General features: G+C 43.7%; 1 pseudogene; it reads left to right on the forward strand.

Annotated features, from left to right (window-relative positions):
- Window positions 1-1,937: 1,937 nt before the first annotated feature.
- LOC120878222 lies at window positions 1,938-20,711 on the forward strand (annotated as a pseudogene).
- Window positions 20,712-24,597: the final 3,886 nt, after the last annotated feature.

The following is a 24,597-nucleotide window of genomic DNA, read 5'->3' on the forward strand; positions in this document are numbered from 1 at the left end:
AGGGCAACGGTCTCACTTGTTTGGTTTCCCTTCCTTTCAGCCCGCTTTGCCAGTGAGTAATCGGGCTGCTCTCCCAGCCCCTGGGGCTCATGGGACACTCTGAGACTACATTTAGCCACTCATCTGGACACCTCCTGTAGTCATGAAGACCCTACAGTTTTGGGAACCAAGAGATCCCATCCTAGGCTTGATGCCTTCTCCACAGCCTCACCCTGGGAAATGAGGCACAGTTCTCCTCCACTTTGGGGCACCTGAACTCAACTGGGTATCCATAGATATGCTCCAAAATATTAATAATAATCATTTCTAACTGTGGGCCTATGTGTGGGTTTTATTTTCTTAATCTAGTCTGTGTTCTCTACTGATTTTTCTTTTTATATTTTATAAAGAATATAATATTAAAAAAATGAAAGTTGCAAATAATTACCGAAACATAGCAAACAGTGGAGTGTGTTATTGTATGAAAGGTGTTGCAAAAATACGTCTCAATTTTGGGACTTTCCTGGCGATCCAGTGGTTAAGAACCTGCCTGCCAGTGCAGAGGGACACAAATTCGATCCCTGGTCCAGGAAGATCCCGCATGCGGCCGAACAACTAAGCCCTTGCACCACAACTACTGAAGCCTGAGGGCTCTAGAGCTCGTGCTCCCCAGCAAGAGGAGTCCCTGCTCACTGCAACTAGATTAAGCCTGCCCACAGCAGTGAAGACCCAGCATAGTCAAACATTAATCAATTAATTAAAAAAACACTATCTAAAAAATTCAATTTTGAACCACATTTCACATGATAAACAAAAACAGATTTCCTTTGACTACACACTCCCCTTTCTGGAGAAAAGCACAGAGACCTCAGATTAGTTGGAACCAGAAGGCTGATGATGTTGACTTCTGATGACCTCACCACAAACCAATCAGAAGACTGTCCATGAGCTCAGCTCACACACCCCATAACCCTCTCCTAAGCATGTGGTCTCTTCCTCTTTTCCCTCTGTTATCTCAGAGCAAAACCTGGGGAGTCGGGAGTTGGTTTTTTGGGACATGAGTCCACCTTCTCCCCAGGACTGTGGGCTTCTGCAATAAAGCTATCTTTCCTTTCCACCAAACCGATACTACTCAGTATTGGTTACTTAGGTGACTAGCAGTTAAACCTGAGTTCGTTAACATATGCAATGTATTAAATACATATTTTGAATGTGTATACACACACATGCACACACATTTACACATGTATGAAAGTCTGGAGGAAACAGTACTCTTGTAATGGTATCATGAGTGGTGAGAATATGTGATTAATATTTTCTTATTTATAATCTACATTTTTCAGTTTTACTATAATGAGTATATATCATTTTTTCTTGATAAGAATTTACTTTAACAATTCCACTAACCCAAATTAATTTCTTGATCAGTTTTCTATATAGCACACTCACATTATTTCTAATTTTTTCATCTGAATAAAAATATTGAAATTAAAAGAAAAAAAAAAGGAGAATCTCACATGAACATTGTTTTAAGGGAAAAGAAACCTAAAAGTTTAGGACTTCTTAGGACTTGAGCACATAGCATTTTTTTTCAATCACAAAGTTTGTTTTCTAAAAAAGTGGCAAGAATCAATAATATATGATGAATATTAGCATACAAGGATCCTGTCCAGTTGGTTAACAGACAAGCATATTCTTACACTTCGATAGTTTCCATGCTCTGAGGGGAAAAAAAAATTTACAACAGTTGAGTAATAAGATAGGAACAATTAAAATAGATGCACATTTTTATTTTCCATGTGCATGTATTTTAATTTGTTGATAAAATTTCACTCATAAAATAATTGATGCATTTTTTTTTATCAGGGAGAACTCTCTCAAGGTAACAGTGTTTGGTGTTCATCAACTTGAATCTTATAAAAGGCTGAAAGGACTTTCCTGTTCGTGCCAGGGCAGCTGCTTCCTCTGCAGTCCGCACATTTCAATGGGGCAGAAGACATCTAACTTGCTCCCTCGGGGCTGTTTCTACATGCACCATGGCCACCTTTGTGGGGCTCAGTACCAAGGCTAAGGTGCCCGTCTTGGGCCTGGGCACCTGGAAAGTAAGTGTGCAAATATCTGGACACCTTTTTCCCTCGAGGGGCTTTGGGCATTTCCTCCTGTCCTGAGGGAAAGAAAGCCCAGAGGCAAGGGTTTTGGGGAAGTAAATATTGGGCGCTGGAGGCAGGACTGAGATTGCTTTCTCAGGGCTGATTCAGCAGTAGTGCTCCAAGACTGACTTTTTCCAGTGGTGGTGAGAGCTTTCCTAGCAAGTATCAAGTTTTAAGCAGTTTAAGTGAAAGTGTTAGTCGCTCAGTCGTGTCTGACTCTTTGTGACCTCATGGACTGTAGCCCACCCGAAGAAAGGATAGGTAGATCCGTAGTAAATGCTTCTTTTTCTTTCATTGTTTGGCTTGGCTAGATTAGACAGAATGTGGTATTTTTAATGCCCTTCCCTCCTTCTCTCTTTTTTCTTTCTCCCTTCCTTCCCCCCTCCCTCTCTCTTTCCTTCTCTCCTTTCTTCGAAGAAAGAAAAACTTTCTGCCTGCGAGTGAGGGGAGACATTCGGTTTTTACAAGGCTTTCTATTTCTCCTTTTCTGAAACAATAATTATATAACGTCTTTTATCCACTGACTCTTAGGTGTATGCCTGGTGCTGTACTTGAAACTTGACACTCACTGTGGCACTTATCACAATCACCTCATGTACATTCGTGTGAGTGTGTGCTAAATCACTTCAGTCTTGTCCAACTCTTTGTGACCCTATGGACTGTAGCCCACCAGGCTCCTCTGTCCATGGGGTTCTCCAGGCAAGAACACTGGAGTGGGTTGCCATGCCCTTCTCCAGGGGATCTTCTTGATCCAGGAATCAAACTCTCATCTCTTATATCCCCTGCATTAGCAAGTGGATTCTTTACCATTAGCATCACCTGGGAAGCAGCAATAGCTTCACGAGGCAGATGCTGTTGGCATTATTCCTATTTTGCAGACAAGGTTTAGAGAAATTAACCAGTCTGCTCAGGTCACACACCTAGCATGAGATGAGCCTGAATTTATGAGGTAATAACTATTTTCTCTCTGAAAATTCCTTTAGTTTATTTCAAAATCCAGTGTGTAGCCTGGTCATTAGAAAGAGGTTTGCAGTCTCTTCTATATACCTTGACTTCCCTGGCGGCTCAGACGATAAAGTGCCTGACTGCAATTCGGGAGACCTGGGTTCGATCCCTGGGTCAGGAAGATCCCCTGGAGAAGGAAATGGCAACCCACTCAAGTACTCTTGCCTGGAAAATCCCATGGACAGAGGAGCCTGGTAGGCTACAGTCCATGGGGTCGCAAAGAGTTGGACATGACTGAGTGACTTCACTTCACTTCTATGTACCTGGAGATACTTCTGGGATGGAGGATGAACCTGAGTCAGAAGGGAATAGGCTTGAGCTAGGATGGGACATGATGCCATAATCATAAAGTTAATTCACTTTTCTTCCTTCTGTTTTGAAAAGTTTTCCAAAGCATGCGTTCTTCCCAAGTATCCCCTAGAAAAAGGGGTCTCAGGGAAATCTTGGTTTGGAGAAGCTGGGCTGAGTAAGACAGCCCCTTGAAGGTGGTCTGGGGAGATGGCTTTTTCTTTTTCCTTCCAGTCTGGCTTAGGAGAAGTCAGAGATGCTGTGAAGAGGGCCGTTGACATAGGATATCGCCACTTGGACTGTGCTTATGCCTACGAGAATGAGCATGAGGTGGGTGAAGCGATCCAAGAGAAGATCCAAGAGAAGGCTGTGAAGTGGGAAGAACTCTTCATAGTGAGCAAGGTACCAAGGGCTCACCTGGTGGGAAGACGACACTTCAAAGCAGGCAGAAGTGTTGGATGTAGTCAGCACCCAGAATTCTGTCTTTTCATACTGTTGGGGGGGTTCTGGAGGCAAGAATACTGAAGTGGTTTGCCATTCCCTGCTCTAGTGGATCACACTTACAATCTAGATTCTCAGTGACCCTAGCACAAATATATACAGTTCATCTCACTAACAGCATCCCTGTTGGCTCAGAACTCTCCACTATGACCCATCCACCTTGGGTGGCCCTGCACAGCGTGGCTTTGTTACACAAGGCTGTGATCCATGGGATCATTTTGGTTAGCTTTTGTGATTGTGATTTTCATTCTGGAGGCTTTGGGGTTATAGTTCTTGCTTCTGTCTGCCCTCTGATAGATGAGGTTAAGAGGCTTGTGCAAGCTTCCTTATGGGAGGGACTGGCTGTGGGGAAAACTGGGTCTTGTTCAGGTGGGCAGGGACATGCTCAGTTTATCTTTAATCCAGTTGTCTGCTGTGGGTGGGCTGTGCTCCCTTCCTATTAGTTGTTTGGCCTGGGGCAACCCAGTCCTGGAGTCTACATGCCCTATGGTGGGGCTACTCAGTTCAGTTTAGCTCAGTCGTGTCCAACTCTTTGCGACCCCAGGGACTACAGCACGCCAGGCTTCCCTGTCCTTCACCAACTTCTGGAGCTTGCTCAGACTTCTGTCTATTGAGTCAGTGATGCCATCCAACCATCTCATCCTCTGTCATCCCCTTCTCCTCCCACCTTCAATTTTCCCCAGCATCAGGGTCTTTTCCAATGAGTCAGTTCTTCGCATCAGGTGGCCAAAGTTTCAGCTTCAGCATCAGTCCTTCCAGTGAATATTTAGGGCTGATAGCCTTTAGGATGGACTGGTTGGATCTCCTTGTAGTCCAAGAGACTCTCAAGAGTCTCTCCAACACCACAGTTCAAAAGCATCAATTCTTCACTGCTCAGCTTTCTTTATAGTCCAGCTCTCATGTCCATACATCACTACTGGAAAAAACCACAGCTTTGACTAGATGAACTTTTGTAGGTAGGGCTACTGGAGACCTTCAAAAAGGAGGAGATACCAAGGGAACATTTCAAGCAAAAATGGGCACAATAAAGGACAGAAATGGCAAGGAACTAACAGAAGCAGGAGAGATTAAGAAGAAATGGCAAGAATACACAGATGAACTATACAAAAATGATCTTAATGACCCAGATAAGCATAATGGTGTGATCACTCACCTAGAGCCAGGCCTTAGGAAGCATTATTACAAACAAGCTAGTGGGGGTGATGGAATTGCAGCTTAGCTATTTCAAATCCTAGAAGATGATACTGTTAAAGTGCTACACTCAATATGCCAGCACATTTGGAAAATTCAGCAGTGGTCATAAAACTGGCAAATGTCACTTTTCATTCCAATCCCAAAGAAAGGCAATGCCAAAGATTGCTCAAGCTACCATATAATTGTGCTCATTTCACATGCTAGCAGGACAAGGCTCAAAATCCTTCAAGCTAGTCTTCAACAGTACGTGATCTGAGAATTTCTAGATGTGCAAGCTAGATTTAGAAAAGGCAAAGGAACCAGAGATTAAATTGCCAACAACTGTTGGGTCATAGAAAAAGCAAGGGGATTCCAAAAAATATATATACTTCTGCTTCATTGACTACACTAAAGCCTTTGACTGTGAGGACCACAAAAAACTGTGGAAAATTCTTAAAAAGATGGGAATGCCAGACCACCTGACCTGCCTCCTGAGAAAACTGTATGCAGGTCAAGAAGCAACAATTAAAACCAGACATAGAACAAAGGACTGTTTCAAAACTGGGAAAGGAGTACAGTAAGGTTGTATATTGTCACCCTGCTTATTTAACTTATATGCAGAGTACATCATGTGAAATGCCAGACTGGATGAAGCACAAGCTGGAATCAAGATTGCCAGGAGAAATATCAACAACCTCAGATATACAGATGATACAGCCCTAATGGCAGAAAGAGAAGAGAAACTTAAAAGCCTCTTGATGAAGGTGAAAGAGGAGAGTGAAAAAGCTTGCTTAAAACTCAACATTCAAAAAACAAAGATCATGGCATCTGGTCCCATCACTTCATGACAAGTAGATGGAGAAAAAAATGGAAACAGTGGCAGACTTGGGCTCCAAAATCACTGTGGACGGTGACTGTAGCCATGAAATTAAAAGACACTTGCTCTTTGGAAGGAAAGCTATGACAAACCTAGACAGCATGTTAAAAGCAGAGATATCACTTTGCCAACAAAGGTTCATATAATCAAAGCTATGGTTTTTTCAGTAGTCCTGTACGGATGTGAGAGTTGGATTATAAAGAAGGCTGAGCACTGAAGAATTGATGCTTTAAATTGTGGTGCTGGAGAAGACTTTTTAGTGTCCCTTGGACAGCAGGGAGATCAAACTATTCGATGCTAAAGGAAATCAACCCAGAATATTTATTGGAAGGACTGAGGCTGAAGCTGAAGCTCCAATACTTTGGCCATGATGCAAAGATCTGACTCATTGTAAAAGACCTTGATGCTGGGAAAGATTGAGGGCAGAAGGAGAAAGGGTTACAGAGGATGAGATGGTTGGATGGCATCACTGACTCAATGGAGCAAACTCAGGGAGACAGGGAAGGACAGGGAAGCCTGGCATTCTGTAGTCCATGGGGTCACAGAGAGTTGGACATGGCTGAGTGAAAGAACAACAAGAGCATTCAGGTCACCTCGCCCAGCTACCTTCATCGCTGTCTTTATAACGTCCCTGGACACAAACATCCACATTAGCATCCAGTGTTGGCGCATTGATGCTGATGCTACCCACCCTTCTTGAGTGGCTTCCGCCCTAGAGGAGTAGTCTCCATTGAGCCAGGGTGGTGTCTTTAGCATCCTCGTTCCCTATTGGTGGGTTCCATCTTCCCCCTGCAGCCGAAAGCTAAGGCTACAACTGGATCCTGAAGCTCCACCTTTCAGCACTCTGGTCTCAGTGGTTGTAGCCCAGAGGTTCTCAGCTGGCAGGTACTTTGGAAAATGGTGGGACATACTTATTATCACATATGAATTTCACTTCAGTTCAGGCTAGTAAAAGGCAAGTTACAGAATGTTATAAAAAGAGGGAGGGGTGGAGTGAGAGAGGGTTGAGAATCACCGAATATGCATTATACCCAATTTGCTAAAAGGGACTAGTTACAGGTACTTGGAAAGTGCATGTATCTAGTGGGACAAATAGACCCCACTGGTTGCGTCTGGATAAATACCTTGTAGAGTTATCGTTGGTGGCCCATGGGCTTGGAGACAGGAGAGCAGTAGAGGACCACCTGTTCCCAGAGGCTTAGGAACTTAAATGCTGGCCACAAGCCACAACTTCAGAGACGCTACTGCTGAGGAAGAGAATGGCACATGTAAACAAACACAGAGTCTGTGCCCAAATACAGCACCTGATGTAACAAATACATACAATACTAGGTGAGTCAAAAAGATGACTTGCCCTTGACACTTAAGAGATGTCAGTGACTTTCAGAGCGACCTGGTGACCTTGCATCCCTGGATGATGCATCTGAACCACCTGTGCTGTAAATGGCCTGCCCCTGGGGTTAGCTCAAGCTGAGGGTCAAAAAGCAGGGAAAGCAGAGAAGGTAGCCCCTTCTCTGTCCATTGCTGATTTCTCCCTGCTCTGCTCTCTGCAGTTGTGGTCCACCTTCATGGAGAAGCATCTAGTGAGGGAATCCTGTCAGAAGACCCTCAAGGATCTGAGACTGGTCTATCTAGACTTCTACCTTATTCACTTTCTACAGGCATTACAGGTTGAAGTTCCTCCCCGTCCCAATCTCTGGTTCCTGGGCACGTGTTGGAAGATAGCAGCTGTGTCAGGAGTGGGGAGGGGAGGGTCGGGGGCTGGAGGCTGGGGACCAAGGGTAGCTAAAGCAAGAGGACTTGCACTTCAGGACTCCACAGGAAAATTTTCAGGATGAGATGGTGGAGCAGAAAGACACTGGCTTGAAAAGGAATCCAAGTCCATGGACCAATGTAGAGGTGACCCCACACCTTGGCTTTCTCTGTTACGTTTGAGAAAACTGTGACTTCTAGCAGCCCAGGCAAGCTGCAACTGCCACTCTGCTTTGGTCCTCATTCCATGCCAAGGGCTCTCCTCCCAGGGCAGCTCTTACATAATGGTGTTTCAGGGCTCAGTCCTCTCATTAACTGATGCACTGGGAATGCCATTCTGGAGAAAAGCCCAAGTATGATCATGCTGAAAGGTAGCCAGTGCTCAGTGAGGAAATAGGACTCTGCTCCTGCCTTTGCCAGAGAGCCTGAGGGACATGAATTCCCAGCTCTCTCACCTCATGAAATTGAACTTTGTCCCCAGGTGCTTGGGAGAAGTCTATGTCCATGGGGCTAATGGTGGCTTCTGGGATGTGCTTATGATAGATTTTAAAATCAGTCCAGCAATTTCTGGGAATTCTCTGAGGGTCCAATGGTCAGGGTCCAATGGTCCATGCTTTCACTGCCACGGGCATGGGTTCAATCCCTGGTTAGGAAACTAAGATCTCAGAAGCTGTGTGGCATGGCCAAAAGGAAAAAAAAGTCCAATAATTTCTAAAATATAAGAACTTATGAAAAAATAAAAAAAAGAACTTATGTTTTATACTCTGGCAGATTGATCCAGAGATTTTATTTCAACTCAGCTCTCGAAATTGATACTGTGGAGCTTGAAAAAAAAAATGGTATGCAGATGTAGGTGTTTAGGATAAGTCAGGATCCTGAAAACTCACTTGACAGAATCAAGTGTTCAGATGCACACCGCACTAAGCTTCTTGTTTCGCATTTATAGCCTGGGGAGGACTTTATTCCCAAAGACGATAAAGGCAATACCATCATCAGTAAAGCAACATTCTTGGACACTTGGGAGTAGGTTCCATCTTGTTCGCAGTGGGCTGGGAGTGAAAACTTGCCTTCAGTCATCTACAAGGGTCTACACCAGTATGAAGGAGCCCAGGTGCTCAATGAGGTTTTATCTCATCATCATTTTCTAATTCTTTGAACTCCTTCCTAATCACCTTTGACTTTTGGGGTTCATCTGACACTTCTTATGTTTTTGAAAACTAAGACCGAATCCTCAAAGGAGACTGGGAATACAACATGCCTGACTTCAGAGGATACCCAGTTTATTCTTAAACCAGGGGGAGGGATTTGAAACAGTGTTGCCCTGGGATTGCAGGTATTGATTAAAGTAACTTCAGTCAGTTCAGTTCAGTTCAGTAGCTCAGTCCTGTCCGACTCTTTGCAACCCCATGAATTGCAGAACACCAGGCCTCCCTGTCCATCACCAACTCCTGGAGTTCACTCAGACTCACGTCCATCGAGTCAGTGATGCCATCCAACCATCTCATCCTCGGTCATCTCCTTCTCCTCCTACCCCCAGTCCCTCCCAGCATCAGGGTCCTTTCCAATGAGTCAACTCTTCACATGAGGTGGCCAAAGTATTGGAGTTTCAGCTTCAGCATCAGTCCTTCCAATGAATACCCAGGACTGATCTCCTTTAGGATGGACTGGTTGTATCTCCTTGCAGTCCAAGGGACTCTCAAGAGTCTTCTCCAACACCACAGTTGAAAAGCATCAATTCTTCAGCGCTCAGCCTTCATCACAGCCCAACTCTCACATCCATACATGACCACTAGAAAAACAATAGCCTTGACTAGACGGACCTTTGTTGGCAAAGTAACATCTCTGCTTTTGAATATGCTACCTAGGTTGGTCATAACTTTCCTTCCAAGGAGTAAGCGTCTTTTAATTTCATGGCTGCAATCACCATCTGCAGTGATTTTGGAGACCCCCAAAATAAAGTCAGCCACTGTTTCCACTGTTTCCCCATCTATTTGCCATGAAGTGATGGGACCATGCCATGATCTTAGTTTTCTGAATGTTGAGCTTTAAGCCAACTTTTCCACTCTCCTCTTTCACTTTCATCAAGAGGCTTTTTAGTTCCTCTTCACTTTCTGCCATAAGGGTGTGTCATCTGCATATCGGAGGTTATTGATATTTCTCCCAGCAATCTTGACTCCAGACTGTGCTTCTTCCAGCCCAGCGTTTCTCATGATGTACTCTGCATAGAAGTTAAATAAGCAGGGTGACAATATACAGCCTTAACATACTCCTTTTCCTATTTGGAACCAGTCTGTTGTTCCACGTCCGGTTCTAACTGTTGCTTCCTGACCTGCATATAGGTTTCTCAAGAGGCAGGTCAGGTGGTCTGATATTCCCATCTCTTTCAGAATTTTCCAGTTTATTGTAATCCACACAGTCAAAGGCTTTGGCATAGTCAAGAAAGCAGAAATAGATGTTTTTCTGGAACTCTCTTGCTTTTTGGATGATCCAGCAGATGTTGGCAATTTGATCTCTGGTTCCTCTACCTTTTCTAAAACCAGCTTGAACATCTGGAAGTTCACAGTTCACGTATTGTTGAAGCCTGGCTTGGAGAATTTTGAGCATTACTTTACTAGAGTGTGAGATGAGTGCAATTGCGTGGTAGTTGAGCATTCTTTGGCATTGCCTTTCTTTGGGATTGGAATGAAAACGGACCTTTTCCAGTCCTGTGGCCACTGCTGAGTTTTCCAAATTTAGTGCAGGTTATTTAACTCCTTGAAACCTCAGTTTCTTCTGCTTCTTAAAAAAAAAAATCTTCCAAAGGATACTAATAATATAAAGCTTCCTGGATGACTCAGTGGTAAAGAATCTGCCTGCCAATGCAGGGACCCGGATTTCATTCCTGATCTAGGAAGATCCCTGTGCCTGGGAGGAACTAAGCCGGTGCACCACAACTACTGAGACTGTGTTCTAGAGCCAGGGAGCAGCAACTACTGAGGCCCATGCACCTTAGAGCTCGTGCTCTGCAAAAAAGAGCAGCCCCAGCTCACCACAACTGGAGGAAGCCCTCGTGCAGCAGTGAGGACCCAGTGCGACCAAAAATAAAAAGAAATTCATCAAAAAACAACAGAAAGACATTTAAAAGTTAGCAATAATAAAAGAGCAATGATTATGTGATTAAAAGCCATTCTAAATAATAAGCCATTGGCAATATCTCATGAGCAAGAGCGTACACACACACACACAAACAAACACAGTCGCTTCAGTTGTGTCCGACTCTTTTCGACCCTATGGTCTGCAGCCCATCAGGCTCCTCTGTCCATGAGATTCTCCAGGCAAGAATACTGAAGTGGGTTGCCATGCCCTCCTCCAGGGATATATGTGTGTGTGTGTGTGTGTGTGTATACATAAGTGTATATATATATATATATATATATATATACACACACACACACACATATATATATATAAGTAAATCAAGTTCTCTTGGGAAAATCTTATGAAGGCATCATTCTGTCAAACATTCTGCTATCTTGAACATATACTTAAATATAAATCCATGGTAAGTATGACAGAACATCATTGCTGTACAAGCAAAAAGCTGGTTGAGCCCACATACATGAAGGTGGGTTCAAACTTCAAGTTTTAAAATGTTGTTTTCTTAGATTTACATATTCTTTTTAATCTAATGACCACACAAGTCTTTATCCAGCTACATAATCTTAAACACTTGTTTGATATACTCACTAAAATAAATTTATGAAGCCTGAATTTTCAAGAAAATGTACTACTTTCTTTCTGTTAGTGCCGAAATAGTAGCCATAAAGAGAAAGATGAATTCTGGTACTTAGCTAGTTTTTTAAAAAGTCAACATGTTTATTTTCCTACCACAAACAACCTCCTGTGAGAGAAATATTTCAGGATGATGATTTAATGAACCATCTAATGGTGGGAAATCAATCCTGAATATTCATTGGAAGGACTGATGCTGAAGCTGACGCTCCAATACTTTGGCCACCTGATGCGAAGAACTGACTCATTTGAAAAGACCCTGATGCTGGGAAAGATTGAAGGCAGGAGGAGAAGGGGACGACAGAGGATGAGATGGTTGGATGGCATCCACTGACTCGATGGACAGGAGTCTGAGCAAACTCCGGGAGTTGGTGAAGGACAGGGAAGCCTGGTATGCTGCAGTCCATGGGGTTGCAAAGAGTTGGACACAACTGAGCCACTGAACTGAACTGAATGTTTTATGTGCATGGACTCAACTCAGTGAATGTTTTATTCCTGAAAATGAAAGTTATGATAAGACTTACCACAGAGCCTAAGATTTCAATAGACTAAGCTTTTGCATTAAATTTGACAAGAGGGCTCTGTCATATACATTACCTTGGCAAAACAAGACCTCTGAAATATCTTAGGGATTATTCTTTGTGAGATATGGAGACTGAGACACCTCTAGTATTGTTTCCACAAGAGTTTTGATCTTATTCTATTTTTTCTTTTTTATTTTTTTAAGTTATGAAATTATGATAACACATTTACATGAGACTTGGAAAATACAAGATAAAGTTACATATAGTTCCACTAAATGTTATGATGTTTTTAAGTAGATAAATTGAGATTTTTAGTTGGAGTTTCAGTATCAAACTCTCAAAAAATTAATTTGAGAGTTTGGGAATGAATAATAATTTGAATAATGAATAATTTGAGAATGAATAGACAGGAAAGTAGAAGGAAATAGTAGACCTGAAAAGTACCATGAACCAATTCAACATAATTAAGATTTATAGAATTTTCACACAATAGTATGATACAAATTCAAGTTCTCATAGACTATAAACTGGGAGACACTGGAACATATCCAGGGATATAAAACAAGTTGCAAAAGTCTTATGGTCTAAATGTATTGAAATTATACAGAGTCTGTTCTCTTTATCACTGTGGATTTATGTTAGAAATCAAGGTATATGAAAATAACCCACATATTTTCAAGTGCAGTGTGACATTTACCAGGAGAGCTCTTTGACTTATCCATTGAAAGCCTCAATAAGGTTAGAAGACTGAAAGAACACAGAGGGCAAGTGCAGGGAAGAAAGCATTTAAATGAGAAATTAATATCAAAGATACTTTTAAAACTCTATGTATTTGGAAATTAAATGTCCACTTTTAAATGATGTTGCCCTTATTCTTCACGAATACTTAATAGTATTCATTGTGACAACTATATCATTGTTCTCTGTAAAAAGTACCCTGATTTTCACATTGCTGTATCCTTAGAATGGATTTGAGAATGGTTACTAAATGAAAGATTTTGATGATCAAGTTCAAACAATCTAGGAAGAAAAGGCAGGACTGAAGCAATCAACGTTTATGTGGACCCATAACCAGTTCAACAGAAACCTTCTTGAACACCCTGAAGCAGATGGGAGAAAGAGTGAAACAACGTCAAGACGTATCACGCACCCACCTGTGCCTGCTCCACGGTACACAGAAACAGTTACACTGGTTCATGGCCCAACTCAGGCGGTTTGGGGACTTTGCAATCTCATCAGTTCTAAATTTTATTTCTCCAATTTTTTTTTTTAATTTTTACTTTACAATTTTGTATTGGTTTTGCCATACATTGACATGAATCCTTAAAAAGTTGCAAATAGAAATGCCTTATTTCTCCAATTTAAAGACTATACCATCTACCCTAGTGGTCCTCTCTATGCATTAAAATCACCTGGGGAGTTTTAACGATCCCAGTGCTGAGGCCACATGTTACACAGATTTGATAAGAAACTCTGAGGGTAGAATCTGGGCCTCAGTATATATATGTATGCATTTTTAACTATTTATTTTTGGCTGCCCTGGGTCTTCCTAGTTGCCCCTGGGCCTCCCCTAGTTGTGGAGAGCACAGGCTACTCTCCAGCTGCAGTGCACCAGCTGCTCGTTGCTGTGGCTTCTCTCGTGGAACCAGGCTCTAGGCGCACAGCTCAGTAGTTGTGGTGCACGGGCTTAGTTGCTCCACGTACAGCATGTGGTATCTTCCTGGACCAGGGCTCCATCCCTGCACTGGGAGGCAGATTCTCCACCATCAGACCACCAGAGAAGTCTCTAGGCATCAGTATATTTTAAAGCTGTCAGGTGATTCCGAATTGCAGCCACGTTTGAGAACCCCTGGCTCGACTGTCCCCCGAACACCTCATGCTTGTCCTCGCCTTAAAGGCTTTGCTCCTGCTTTCCTCTCTACTCGTGGGCTGGATGGAAAATTCCTTTTTCCCCCTTCTTTCTTATTTTTTAAATTATGGAAGTATGATAACACATTTACAGGAGACTTGGAAAATACAGAACAAGGTTACATATAGTTCTACTACATATTACAATTATCTTTTTAGTAGATGAATTAAGATTTTTAGTTGGAATTTCAATAACAAGCTCTCAAAAATTAATAGAATGAATAGACAGAAAAGTAGAAGGCTATAGTAGACCTGAAAAGCACTATCAACCAATTCGATGTAATTAAAATTTATACAATTTTCACACAACAGCAGTACACAGATTCTATTCAAGTTCCCATAGACTATAAACCAGGAGACACTGGAACATATCCAGGGACATAAAACTTCATGGTACAAAAATTTCATGGTCTTTTGTAAATCATACAGAGTCTGTTCTCTTATCACTGTGGGTTTATGTTAGAAAGTCAAAATCTTTTTATTAGTTCTGCTAATCCACACACATATTCCTGTCCCAGAGAGGACTAAACCAAACTAAGCCAAACTAGAGGGTCCTTGAGATCCCTCTAGCAGTGGCCAAAGTTGTCCCTTTCTATGATAGGCCATGGAGGAGCTGGTGGACAAGGGGCTGGTGAAAAACACTGGGATCTCGAACCAACCACTTTCAGATCGAGAGACTCTTGAACAAACCTGGACTGAAATACAAACCAGTGATTAACCAGGTAAATTGTTTAGTAAAGGGTAAGGGTTCTGCTCTATTATTTCTTAGATGTCTGGAGGCAAGTTCAGTGGTTTGCACTAAGTCTCATCTTGAAGGTCAGGCATCTCATGGGAGACAGGTCTTGAGGTCTGGTTTAGCCAGCCTAGCAGGAGGCAGGATTTGGTCTTTGCTGATAGACCTTTTTCTCTGTGTAGAACTCCCTATGAGCAGCTCAAAGAGCAGGTGGATTTTCCCAGTGATGAGAATTGCTTGCTTTTACAGACTGAGTGTCACCCATACCTCACGCAGGAGAAATTGATCCAGTACTCAGTCCAAGGGCATCAGCGTCATGGCTTACAGCCTGCTAGGCTGTCCAAATAGATCTGGGTGAGGCATCTGATCTTTCTCTCGACATTCTTTTAAGAAAGCCATCAGAAAGAAAAATGCGTATAAGGCAATGTGTCTGGCATACTCAAACAGTGGGGAAAATATGGGAACTTAAAAAAAAAAAAAAACAGCAACCCTTTGGGAATACTCCAGTTTAACCACCCAGCACTGGAACAGCCTTTGCAAAAACTCCTGAGGCTTCAGAACCCATGGGTGGGCCCATGGGTAAGACATGAAGCTTTCAAATCCTTTTGCCTTATCTATCACATGAGGTAGAATGATGATCAGCCTTGGGCCCATCACTGGAGTAATACTCATCTATGTATGGTAGCCATGGTGATTATGCACACCAACCATCTTTCTCCCTCTAGGGCCAAACCAGAGGACCCTTCTCTACTGGAGGATCCCAAGAGTAATGAGATTGCTGCAAAGCACAAAAAATCCACAGCCCAGGTATAATGTGTAGTTTCTTTACCTGCCACAAACTAGTCTTGTGTGATTCTTAATATTGTCTTCATTTAACTCCTGTATTTATTTTATTTTATTTTTTGGCTATGCTGGGTCTTCATTGCTGCGAGAGGGATTTCTCTAGTTGGGGTGAGTGGGGGCTACTCTTTGTGGCCATGCATGGGCTTCTCATTGCAGTGGCTTCTCTTGTTGCAGGCTTCAGTAGTTGTGGTGCAGGGGCTTAGTTGTTCTGAAGCATGTGGCATCTTCCCAGATCAGGGATTGAACCAGTATCCCTGGAATGGCAAGGAGGATTCTTAACCACTGGACCATTGGGAAAGCACCCATTTTACTCCTTGAAGGGAAAGGGAACAAGAGAGGAAGACTTCTAAGGCCTTTCCTTGAAAGTCTGTTTGTTCGGACCTCCAGGAAATAGCATGGTTATCACTGAAACAGGGATGGTCTCTAACAACTTCTGTTGAGACTAGAGGACCAAGAACAAGAACATGGCTTTGCAGCCAAAATGCTTGTGCTCAGATCCCAGCTCCACTACTTAACAGCCTGACGATCCCAAACACTATCCCAGGTCACTTTATTTTTTAAAAAGGAAGAGTATAGGGTTGTTGTGAGGATTAAGGGAGAGAATTGAGCAGAGGACTGAGAAGTTATCTGATAGCTATAAAGTGCTCAGTGTATACTAGCTATTGTAACTTAATAAAGACACAGTGAATGGCAGAGATGTTTCATTTTCTGAAAAAGTAGAGGGAGTGGTCATTGCAGTTGAGTGTAAATGAGAACTCCCCTTCTGCACAGGTTCTGATCCATTTCCAAATCCAGAGGCACGTGATTGTTAATTCCCAAGTCTGGGACGCTCGCACACATCACCGAGAACTTTCAGGTAAGGTTCTGGCTGGTTCTGTTCAGTTCAGTGGCTCAGTCGTGTCCAACTCTTTGCAACCCCCTGGACTGCAGCACACCAGGCTTCCCTGTCCATAACCAACTCCCGGAGCTTTCTCAGACTCCTGTCCATCGAGTCAGTGGATGCCATCCAACCATCTCATCTTCTGTCGTTCCCTTCTCCTCCTGCCTTCAATCTTTCCCAGCATCAGGGTCTTTTCAAATGAGTCAGTTCTTCGCATCAGGTGGCCAAAGTATTGGAGTTTCAGCTTCAGCATCAGTCCTTCCAGTAAATATTCAGGACTGATCTCCTTTAGGATGGACTGGTTGGATCTCCTTGCAGTCCAAGGGACTCTCAAGAGTCTTCTCCAACACCACAGTTCAAAAGCATCAGTTCTTCGGTGCTCAGCTTTGTTTATAGTCCAACTGTCACATCCATACACGACTACTGGAAAAACCAAAGCTTTGACTAGATGGACCTTTGTCAGAAAAGTAATGTCTCTGCTTTTTAATATGCTATCTATGTTGGGCATAGCTTTTCTTCCAAGGAGCAAACTGGTGTTTTCAGTGGAGGAGGGGGTGGGAGAGACTCCTTCACCAGGTCTCTCATGCTGTCCCTGTGCTTTCTGTGGCTTCCACCACCTTCCCACCGCCTTGCCATCTCTCGGGCCGGGGAGCTGACCTCAGGGCTGAGATGAAGGACCCACGACCGGGGGTGGGCTGGGGGAGGAGCCGGTGATGTCCTGTCAGGTCTGAGCACAGCTGTACCTCTCACCCCTGACTGAGAGGGTCTTGGCTGTCCCCAGACAGTTATCCTGTGGGCCACACACAACAGCAGACTGTCCTGCCTAAGCCTCTGCCTCCCAGCAGCAGGAGAGGTATAGACCATACTAGAAGACCTGCCCTTCTGGAGGAACCCACGTGTCCATCAGGGGGCTGTGCAGTTCAGAGCCTGTAAGGCAAGGAGGCTTACAGGCTTCGGAACACAGAACCTCAGAAACATGGCAGTCTGTGTAGCACCCAATTTAGAACCATTTGTGTCTGGTGGACATAATGGGAGAAACTCCCTTGGCTAGTTACTGCTGTGGATGTGAGCTTGCTCCCTGCTAGTGTGGCTGGAGATCTCAAATTGCACCAGGAACCGGCTTGCTGATGATGTTCTGGAATTCTCACTTTTTCAGGTCTTTGACTTTAAACTGAGCGATGAGGAGATGGCAACCCTACTCAGCCTCAACAGAAACTGGCGGTACTACACCTTTAACTCGTAAGTGGCGCTGGGCTGAGTTAGTTAGGAGGATTGCCGGGAGTTTGTCTGAATTGGTAGAAGTTTAGCTAGAAGGACTGAAAGATAACTGGAACTACTTTCATTTCAAATGCCATTTTCTGGTGGTGTTGAAAATCAAAACTGGAATATCTAGACTCATTATGAGGAAAGAGCGGGTGTGTGTGCACAATCACTCAGTTGCATCTGACCCTTTGCCACCCCCACAGGCTGCAGCCCACCAGGCTCCTCTGCCCATGGGGATCCTCCAGGCAAGAATACTGGAGTGGGTTGCCGTGCCATCCTCCTGGGGATCTTTCCGACCCAGGGACTAAACCTGGGTCTCCTGCATTGCAGGCAGATTCTTTACTATCTGAGGCACCAGGGTAGACATGTCCTTAACTGCTGCATATTGTTGGAACTCCTGGATGTCGTACTGGAATCTTAAGAGAGAACATGTTGTCAATAGGTAGAAGGCAGAGGCAGTCATTCATCCTTTCATCCACTAAGTATTTATTGAACATCTACTATGTCCCAGGCACTCTCATCTAGACAAAGTTCCTGCCTTCACAGTCTTACATTCTAGTAAGGGAGTACCGAAACAAACTCACAAATGAATATGCTGAGTAAGTGTGAATCCTGCAACTGACAAAGAAAGTGAAATGTAGGAAGGCATTGTCTACCTTCTCTACTCCATTCCATTCCCTATTTTATCTAACTTCTCTATTTTCTATTGAGAGAATACAGAAATAAGCTCTCTCTATATATATATGTATATATATACATACACACACATATATATACATACACATATATCAGACTGCAATAAAGGCTATGCAGAAAAGTCAAGTAGGGTAGTAAGGGAATAGGGAGTGGAGGGTGGGGGGGGAGTGATCCCTTACAATAGGGGGAGTCAGAGGAAGCTTTGCTGATTGGTGACAGTTGAGCAGAAACCTGAAGGAAGTGAGGGATGAGCCATGTGGATACCTGGGGAAGAGCATTCTAGGCCGTGAGGATGGCAAGCTCAAGGCCCTGAGGTGGAATTGTGTTTAGAGCCCTTGAGTAAGAGGGCGAGTGGGGCTGGAGCAGAGTGAGTGAGCGGCAGAGGGAGAAGAGGCGAGGTCAGCAGTGTCAGGGGCTCAGAGCAAGCAGAACCAGGTAGACACTGTGAGGAGGGCCTTTGGTTTGGGCTCTGAGGGTGCTGAGAAGCCAGTTGAGGATTCTGAGCCGAGGAGTGGCATGATGGGGCTTGTGCTTTAAAAGCCCCACTCTGACTTCTGAATTGAGAGACTACAGGGAGACTGTTGTGATAACCCAGGGGAAAAGACGACAGTGGCTGGACCTGGGTAATGGTAAGTAGAGAGAACCGTCTTATTCTAAATACATTGGGAAAGCAGTGCCAATTGGATCTGAGCCATTAAGATTCAAAGGAGGCTCCAAATCTTTGGTTCTGGTGTTGCCTGAATCACACACAGGATGGAATTGCCATATGGGGGAAAGAAATCAGGAGTTTGCCTTGGTAAATGTTTACAATACCCAGTAAAGTTCTAAGTGTTTGAAAAGTGAAAGCGTTAGTCACTCAGTTGTGTCTGACTCTTTGCAACCCCATGGACTGTAGCCCGCCAGGCCCCTTTGTCCATGGAATTCTCCAGGCAAGAATACGGGAGTGGGTCGCCATTTCCTACTCCAGGGGATCTTCTTGACCCAAGGATTGGACCCGAGTCTCCTGCATTGGCAGGTAGATTTTTTACCATTGCACCACCTGGGAAGCCCTTACTTTTGTTGAAGAACGACAAGCAGCAGCTACTTAGAATGAAAAGGAGTGTCAAAAGTAAAATGAGGGAGGTAGGAAGGAGGCTCAAGAGGAAGGGGATATATGTATACTTATGACTGATTCACCTTGTTGTATGGCAGAAACCAACACAACATTGTAAAGCAATCATCCTCCAATTAAAAAATAAAAATAAAAACAGCCAAAAAAATAAAAGTAAAATGAGGGACTTCCTTGGTAGTTCAGTGGCTAGGACTCCGTGTTCCCAATGCAGGAAGCCTGGGTTCTATCTGTGGTTGGGCAGCTATTAATAAATCCCCCATGCCACAATTAAAGATTCCACATCCCAAAATGAAGTCTGAAGATCCTATGTGTTGCAACAAAGACCAGAACAACTAAATAAAATAAAATTTTAAAAGTAAAGTAATACCTTCCTGGAGAGGAAACTGCTTCTCCCCTGGAGGCATTAGAGGGGTGGGACTCAGGAATGAATCCGTCCAGTTCAAATCCCAGCTCTAACACTTAATGTATTAGACTTGTGATCTTGGGTGCATTTCCCAGGCTGGTTTCTTTATTTGCAAAATTGGAATGATAGGGTTAAATACAGCTAACATCTCTTGAGTGTTACCTTAGAATGTGCCAGGCAACCTAAGCCCAGTGCATGTATCATTAACTCATTCAGTGATCATAACAAGCCCAGGTTATTCTATTGTTGCTCCTTCCAGGGTTATTATTAGCTACCATTATGAAGCTTTCTGGTGTCCTGATCACCGTGCCCCCACCCTCCTTCCTAGCATACCCTTCAGATCTGTTTGATGGAAGGTGGAGGAAGACTTGGGCTCTTATAAAATCTTGGGGGAAGGGGAGAGGCTGAGAGGGCACAGAGCTCATAGGATCCATGAAGAAGAATGCCATTTAACCCACAGTTTAACATTGGCATATTCTTCACGACTGTTTTCTCTGCAGGCTGAAAAGTCTGGAGGAGTATCCCTTCTGTGCAGAATATTGAAGCTGAATCTCTTGATGCACATTCTCCTTCTTCATCTTACTGAAGTGTAATTCTCTCCACCAGTGTCCTGTTGTAGCCAAGCTTATCTGAAATCACACCGAGCCTGCCCTGCTGAAGTCCAGGAGTTAGGCAGTTGCTGTATCTGTACTGGTTTGTTCAACCAAAGGAACAGATTACAACTGGAAGATTCGACTTAGATAAGCCAATTACAATTTTTTTCCCCTTGCTTCTTGGATCTGATCACGGGGACTCCACTAAACTTGAGGATATGATAACTGAAAATAATAAAGAATAATAATAACCAACAGGTATTGAGAGTTTACTATGCGCCAGCACTATTTGGGTGCTTTTTGTATGTGTGATTCACTGAATCCTGAAACCACCCCTTACATTGCTCAGAAGATGAAATGCAAGAATGGGGAGGCCAAAGCACTTGGTCAGGGCCACTCAGGTTATAAGTGGATGAACCAGGTTTCAAAGGCTCTGGGAGATCTTTGGGTTCACTGGCAATCAAAATGTCATTTACATACTGAAATATAACTGTAGGTCCTTTAGATCTTTGGCTAGGGCTCCCCTAAAACTGGGAGAAGCATTCTTGAATCTCTGGGGAGGCACAATCCAGCAGAACTGATGTTTCAATTTGGTCTCTGGGTCATCCTATTCAAAAGCAAAAAATCCCTGTGATTCAGGACTTTAGGATGTGCAATAAAAGGTCTCTTTGTGACCCCATGGACTGTAGCCCGCCAGGCTCCTCTTCCATGGGATTTTCCAGGCAAGAATACTGGAGTGCGTAGCCATTCTCTTCTTCAGGGGATCTTCCTGACCCAGGGATGGAACCCAGGTCTCCTCCCTTGCAGGTGGATTCTACCATCTGAGCCACCAGGGAAGCTATGTAGGCCCAAAACTGTAAGCCAGCAGAAATCTCCAGAGAAAGTACGGTATAGGGGTTAGGTGCCACCAGGAGAATGTCCTCAGCTACCTGATTTATTGCTCTCAGGTCCTGTATAAAGTGATATTCTTGGCTCTCTGGCTTTTGGACTGGTAGGATGGGAATGCTGTGTGGTGACTGGCAAGGACAGATGAGGTTATATCCGTGAAGGCACATATTACCGTCTGGATTCCCTCTTTGGCATGTTCCCTTAAGTCTATTATTTTAAGTTCAGAATGTTAGACCTTGGATGCAGGGTGTTGCTAACTTTGTTCTTTGTGGGTCCCCATCTGCCCAAACATCCCATTTTACCTTCTGCAGGATCTCTTCAGGTAATTTCAGGCACTCAGCCTTTCCTAGCTATAGTGATGCTGCTTGAAGCGAGTAAGATTGTCCCGGCAGCACCTTCATGCCCATCCTTTCTTGGGAAAAAGTTCCTCTTGCATTTAGTTTGCTCAAGAGGTCTCTCGTCCCAGGAAATGTACTAGACACTCTGGCAAGTACAGGAAACTGCTTCAGATAAGTCTCTCTCATCTGACATTCCTGTGGTTTCCAAAAGGGCTTTTGGAGAGGTTTAGGAGACAGTCTTACTTGAGTTTCTCTTACCTTGAACGTGGGGTATCTCCTCATGGCTGCTCCAGCAAGGCGCAGCCACTTGCTCCTTACCTTAGACGTAGGGTAGCTCCTCTTGGGCGGTGCTGCACTCCTGCGCCATCGCAGCCACCGCATCCGGTCCCATCACTTCACGGCAAATAGATGGGGAAACAGTGGAAACAATGGCTGACTTTATTTTTCTGGGCTCCAAAATCACTGCAGATGGTGACTTCAGCCATGAAATTAGAAGACGCTTACTCCTTGGAAGGAAAGTTATGACTAACCTAGACAGCATATTAAAAAGCAGGGACATTACTTTCTCAACAAAGGTCTGTCTAGTCAAGGCTATGGTTTTCCAGTGGTCATGTATGGATGTGAGAGTTGGACTATAAAGAAAGCTGAGCACCAAAGAATTGATGCTTTTGAACTGTGGTGTTGGAGAAGACTCTTGAGAGTCCCTTGGACTGCAAGGAGATCCAACCAGTCCATCCTAAAGGAGATCAGTCCTGGGTGTTCATTGGAGGGACTGATGTTGAAGCTGAAACTCCAATACTTTGGCCACCTGATGCGGAGAGCTGACTCATTTGAAAAGACCCTGATGCTGGGAAAGATTGAGAGCAGGAGGAAAAGGGGATGGCAGAGGATAAGATGGCTGGATGGCATCACTGACTCAATGGACATAGGTTTGGGTGGACTCCGGGCGTTGGTGATGGACAAGGAGGCCTGGCGCGCTGCGGTTCATGGGGTCACAAAGAGTCGAACATGACTGAGCGACTGAACTAAACTGAAGGAGACAGTCATTAACACTGAGGAGGTGTGGCCAGTTTAGCTTTAGCACAGAGAAGTTAGCTCTGGTATCAATAAAAAAATCAACAAGCTTATTTCCCCCAGTCATTTTTACCCAGGGCTCCAGGTGGGAAATATCAGGGGAGCCAGTGGTTCCTAGGGGAGCCCCATAGGCCCTGTCATTCTTGGCCACAATCTGGGGCATCCGTGGAAGGAGGAATGAGCCTACTGTTTCTGTATCTGTGGTTTCCCTGGCACTCTGCTAGAGAGCTTGGGGGTCTTGTTTTTACCTCACGAGGCTTGTAAGTTACAGAGTATGGTATCACACTTCCCGTCCATATTTTTACATTCTTGCTATTATACATTCATAATCTATGAGATTGTTTTGAGTGCTTTTAAAAATTAAAAAAAATTTTCTTCCATCATGGGATTATGATTTCCTTAATTTAAAATCTTAGGTATAGGATAAAAAGATTAGATTCCTATTAGCAAGTTATATGACATTTTTTGTTTCACTTGAGTTTAACCAGAGGTGAATTAAAATGTGGATATGGAGAAATATTTTAAAAAGCAACTTCCTAGTTTTCTCTGATTTTATTTTTCACATTTATATCTCAAATAATGAGAACTTTGCAGACCTTGGATTCTTCAATTTCACAATTCTAACCAGTACAATGAGTCCATCTTAGTATTTTTCCACTGATTTTGGATTGCTGGGAATAAAGCCACACTAGTCATCAACTAGGTGGCTCAGTGGTAAAGAATCTGCCTACTAAGGCAGAAGACTCATGTTGGATCCCTGGGTCGGGAAGATCGCCCGGAGGAGGAAATGGCAACTCACTCCAGTATTCTTGCCTGGAAAATTCCATGGGCAGAGAAGCCTGGAGGGCTACAGTCCATGGGGTAGCAAAGAGTCAGACATTACTGAGCATGCTGCATCCAGTCTAATGTACACACTACAGGTGTGTTAACTCTGTCTACTCCATGATTATGTCATTATGTAGTGAATTTTCCTTTTCTTACAGGGAGAGAGGATGAGGAGTGATGGAAGGGGAGGATGCTGAGGCAGGATATGGAAAAGGAAGGAAGCTTGTCACAGGAAGTAGGTGAACAAGAAGTGGTCCTCATGTCCCAAGTATGTCTCTCCACCCATATTTTTCGCTTTGAGCTGGGAAGATGGATACCATCCAACATGGAGATCTACAAAATCACTGCTGTGGTCCTTCAAGTTCCAAGGACTCTCAGAACAAGACTGGACCCATTAGTATTTAAGTAAGGTCTGGTAAGGGCTTCCCAGGTGGCCCAGTGGTAAAGAATTTGCCAGCCAGTGCAGGAGCTGCAGATGTGTGTTCGATCCGTGGGTCAGGAAGATCCGCTGGAGAAGGGGATGGCAACCCACTCCTGGGTTCTGACACAGGAGTCTGGTGGTCTACAGTCCATGGGGTCGTGAGGAGTTGAACATAACTCAGAGACTAACACTTTCACCTCACTTTCAAAGTAAAGTCTATCTAGAAAAATATAAATATAAGATTTTTTCCTAGGTGGTAACCAGTGAATTTCATGTTTGTTATTCTCTTACATGATTTTCACATTTTCTAAAGTAAAACATTCATGTTTATAATCAGAGATGTATTAAGTATTAAAAAAATAACAAACATCCAACTCAGTTGTTTCACACACTTATTGGGAAAGTCAAATCAAAGAAACACTTATACTTTAAACTATTTTCATTCAATTGGCCTTTCAACTTTAGAAAACTTAATGTACTACAGGTGGAGTTTGATTGTTGTTGCCATTCAGTCACTCAGTCTTGTCTGACTCTTTGCGATGCCATGGACTGCAGCAGGCCAGGCCTCCCTGTCCCTCACCATCTCCCGGAGTTTGCCCAA

This window comes from Oryx dammah, unplaced genomic scaffold (genome assembly GCF_014754425.2).
Source record: "Oryx dammah isolate SB20612 unplaced genomic scaffold, SCBI_Odam_1.1 HiC_scaffold_18, whole genome shotgun sequence".
Taxonomy (NCBI): Eukaryota; Metazoa; Chordata; class Mammalia; order Artiodactyla; family Bovidae; genus Oryx; species Oryx dammah.